A 4,503-nucleotide genomic window follows, 5' to 3' on the forward strand; every position below is an offset into this window, starting at 1 on the left:
GTCGGCCACTAGGGTCGCTTATCTTACTCACACAGCTACCTCATTGCGCCTCTTTTTTTCTTTGCGTCATGTGCTGTTTGGGGAGTGTTTTTTGGAAGGGCCATCCTGCGTGACACTGCAGTGCCACTCCTAGATGGGCCAGGTGTTTGTGTCGGCCAATAGGGTCGCTTAGCTTACTCACACAGCTACCTCATTGCGCCTCTTTTTTTCTTTGCGTCATGTGCTGTTTGGGGAGTGTTTTTTGGAAGGGCCATCCTGCGTGACACTGCAGTGCCACTCCTAGATGGGCCAGGTGTTTGTGTCGGCCACTAGGGTCGCTTAGCTTACTCACACAGCTACCTCATTGCGCCTCTTTTTTTCTTTGCGTCATGTGCTGTTTGGGGAGTGTTTTTTGGAAGGGCCATCCTGCGTGACACTGCAGTGCCACTCCTAGATGGGCCAGGTGTTTGTGTCGGCCACTAGGGTCGCTTATCTTACTCACACAGCTACCTCATTGCGCCTCTTTTTTTCTTTGCGTCATGTGCTGTTTGGGGAGTGTTTTTTGGAAGGGCCATCCTGCGTGACACTGCAGTGCCACTCCTAGATGGGCCAGGTGTTTGTGTCGGCCACTAGGGTCGCTTAGCTTAGTCATCCAGCGACCTCGGTGCAAATTTTAGGACTAAAAATAATATTGTGAGGTGTTCAGAATAGACTGAAAATGAGTGGAAATTATGGTTTTTGAGGTTAATAATACTTTGGGATCAAAATGACCCCCAAATTCTATGATTTAAGCTGTTTTTTAGTGTTTTTTGAAAAAAACACCCGAATCCAAAACACACCCGAATCCGACAAAAAAAATTCGGTGAGGTTTTGCCAAAACGCGGTCGAACCCAAAACACGGCCGCAGAACCGAACCCAAAACCAAAACACAAAACCCGAAAAATTTCAAGTGCACATCTCTAGTATTTACCCCACATGCAAACATATTAAATATATTTGCACTCTTTGGGGTTTATTTACTAAGATTCGTATATTTCAGAATCATGTTCAAGTTCAATCGCGACTGACATCGACAGTGTAAACTTGCAACTTTTTGAATTGATTACGACTCATTTACTAAGCGTTCGTATTCGTATTTTTTCAATCTTCCGATGTCGATGTCATTCGTGCTTTTCTGCTGTTGATTGCGGCCGCGTTTGCTATTTCGCGGCCGCGTTGGGGGTTTTTTTTTTACGACTGCGTCACAAGTCTGTTACGGCAGTGATTTGGAATTTGCTGCCGCGTTTTGACTTCTAAGTTTCGTTTACGTCACGCGGCCGTGATTGGTTGTATTCGTAAAGGAGGAGTGTCTGTGCATGTTACTATAAAAACGCCCCAAACACTCCGCACCTCGTGGGTTTAGCTAGTGGAGAGGAGAGAGGAAGGTGTATTTGGAGTTGGTGAGTTTGGTGGAGTTTTTGGTGGATTTGGAGAGGAGTTTGGTGATTGTTGAGTGCTGTACTGTGTGTGTTAGGAGTCTTGTGAACTTTGTAGTATTGTTTTTTCCCAGTTTGTAAGCTTTTTTGTCCTTGTTTTATTATTTCAGTCTTTTGTCATTGTTTGTGAGTGAGTGAGCGTGTGTTGGCTGTGTGGTGTGTAGTAGGAGTAGTGGAGGAGTGTGTTTTGTGTTTTCATTTTTCAGTGTTTTATGTTGTTTGTCATGTCCGACTCAGAGGTCAGTGTGGTGGCGGAGGTTAGTGAGGTGGAGGCTGGTAGTGAGGTGGAGGCTGGTAGTGAGGTGGAGGCTGGTAGTGAGGTGGAGGCTGGTAGTGAGGTGGAGGGGGGTAGTGAGAGGGAGGAGGTTAGTGAGGAGGAGGAGGAGGGGGTGCCTGTTGCTGGATTTTCCAGTGATAGTGATGGTGTTGTGGCTCCGCAGCCACGCACCACTACCAAGACTGGCAGGAATATAAAGTTCAGCTATGCTGAAAACATGGCGTTGGTACGTGAGCTGATGAAGCACCATCGCCAATTGTTTGGTCAGGATGCTGCCAGGGTGTCCTCCCGCAGGAAGTCTGCCCTGTGGGGGCAAGTTATACTTGCTGTAAATAGTGAGGGTGTGGTGAGGCGGACAGAGGACACGTGCCGCAAGCGATTTTACGATATTAAGCGGCGTGTCAAGGCCAAGATGGCCAAAGAGTCCAAATCTGCACGTAGAACCGGAGGTGGGCCACCTTTACGTGTAAGCTATCGGGACTGGGAGGAGCCTGTGCGGGCATTGATTCCTGGCGAGGTGGTGTCTGCTACTCATGTCCGGGATTCGGACCGACCCACGCAGGATGGTAAGTTTGTTTTGTATTATTGTTCTTAAAATGTGTGTTCAATTTCTTTAATGTAATTTTTAAAGTTTTAAGGATGTTTTTTTTTGCAAAAAACAGATTGCATGCCTATGCTCCCTTAAGGTGTGTTTGTTTTTTGAATGTGTTTTTTTGCTCCTTTTTTATTTTTTATTTTTTTTTTATAACAAAAACATGTGCAGTTTTTTTAAATTTTTTTTTTTTTTTTTGGTGCAATTTTTTGCGATAATGCTTGAACATGTGTGTTTGTTTTAAAACCTCAAAATGTATTTGTTTTAAGTAAAAACTTAAAAGCGGGGCAATTTTTAAAACATTAAATTATTTTAAAATTGCCAAGTACTGAATCTCTGCAATATCTGAGTCCAAAATCTTTTAGGTATAAACTTTATTGTGTGCCACATCAAGTACATTTTGATATTCAACTAAAAATCATGAATATAGAAGCTCTTAAGCTTATTTTTTTTTTGGAAACCAAACCAAATAGATGCTTACAGTACATTAATGGTTTTCACTGGTTCATTTGACAAAAAACATGGTAATAATGTTGGGGTCACTTTTTCCACAGTCACACAGACCAGCCGCCCAGACAGGCCTCAGACCAGTCAGGATGATGGTGGTATTGCAGGTAAGTCTTCACTGTAGTCACATATTCTGAAAACACATAGAAGTACAAAATAATAATGCTAAATTTTGCACCTAGGTTCTGCTTCTGGAAGCCGACCTCCTGTAAGGCGCCCATCACAGGGCTTGGGACACTTACCCAGGAGGCCAACTAAGACACGGCGTCTTGGCTCTGATTCTGCACCTCCCTCATCCCCACCCAGGCGAAGACTATCGGCAGTGTCACCCCAGCCACCACTGGCACTATTGGCGAGTTCGCAGAGTGATGAGCCCAGATCACCTCAGTTATCTGGTGAGTAAAAACATAAATTAAACACATAAGCAATAATATACACAGTACACTTAAGATGTTGTTAGTTGGTTTGGAGTTTACATGTTTTCCTCAACAAGCAATGTGATGTCACGTCTTCAATTGCTCAAGGTGCTTTATTAAAAATAGATAAGGTCTTAGTGGATGGTCTAGACAACCTATTTGTATGAAAATAACAGATTTGAGTATACATTAAGCACACACACGTTCACATTTTTCAAAAATATAAAGACAAATAAATTTTGGGCCCCAAAAAAAAACCTATTACAGTGTTCACACATCGCCCCTGTCCAGTATGTAGATGGCTTACTTGCTCAGCTCCTCTGGACTATACAGGTAAGTAGTCTATATCGTGGTGAGGGGAGGGAATCTAACAGTGTAATGTTGTGGAGGGAAGTTAGTTAGGTGAGGAATATGCTAATTTGCCAATGTTTGCGCCTGTGTTGTTTTTTTTATCACAAAATGTTAACAATTTTTTAAGTTGCAAAAAACAAGAGCTACTAATGCAAAAATGTAGTTTTAGGAATGTAATAATGTGTTGCATTAGCCTTGACAAATTCTAAAAATTACAACATTGCATGTTGCCTACCCCATACAGAGCACAACCTGATGTCCGCCGAGGACCAGCAGGGACCAGAACAACAGCCATCCTTCACACTGCAATTAACAGCTGTGGATCCAAGCATGCCAATCCAGTTGCAGGATATACCCCAACCATCCAGCAGTCCACAACTGCCACAAGCTCCGCCCCCAAGCCAAATTCCGGACGATTTTTGGGCAAGTTGGACAAGCCAACAGGCCCAAAGCAATGCCACCCTGACCCAACATACACAACACCTTGCCAGTCTGCCCCATCATCTACCGCGTATTAGTCGCAACTCGGGCAGACTAATAGTACAAGTAGGGAGAATGGCTACCTCTATGGAGCAAATTAGGGCAGAAAACAGCCAAATGAATGCTAATTTATCCCGCATTATAGATGAACAACAGCGACATCAGCAGGCACTAGTTCAGATAATTCAACACAATCAAGTGGTGAATGAGGCCTTATCCAGGATTGTAGCCAGCCACACTGCTACAAACACTCAGCTGATTGCCAGTTTAAATAATCTGAGCAGCAATATTGCTATGATGGGTGCTCAGCAAGTTACCTCCAGCTCGGGAACCACGACCCCTGTTCAAACGCCAGTAACCTCCCCTGTCCGGCGTTCATCAAGAGCACGTGCCAGTGAGCCAGCACCCAGCACACACAAAAGAAAA

General features: G+C 44.0%; 1 long non-coding RNA gene across 1 annotated transcript; it reads left to right on the forward strand.

Annotated features, from left to right (window-relative positions):
- The first annotated feature begins 2,875 nt into the window (after positions 1-2,875).
- Positions 2,876-4,296, forward strand: LOC135019174 (uncharacterized). Its single transcript, XR_010216817.1, has 3 exons — positions 2,876-2,937; positions 3,013-3,225; positions 3,842-4,296. It is a non-coding gene; the product is annotated as an uncharacterized LOC135019174 (long non-coding RNA).
- The last annotated feature ends 207 nt before the right edge of the window (positions 4,297-4,503 follow it).

Source organism: Pseudophryne corroboree, chromosome 1, assembly GCF_028390025.1.
Source record: "Pseudophryne corroboree isolate aPseCor3 chromosome 1, aPseCor3.hap2, whole genome shotgun sequence".
NCBI lineage: Eukaryota > Metazoa > Chordata > Amphibia > Anura > Myobatrachidae > Pseudophryne > Pseudophryne corroboree.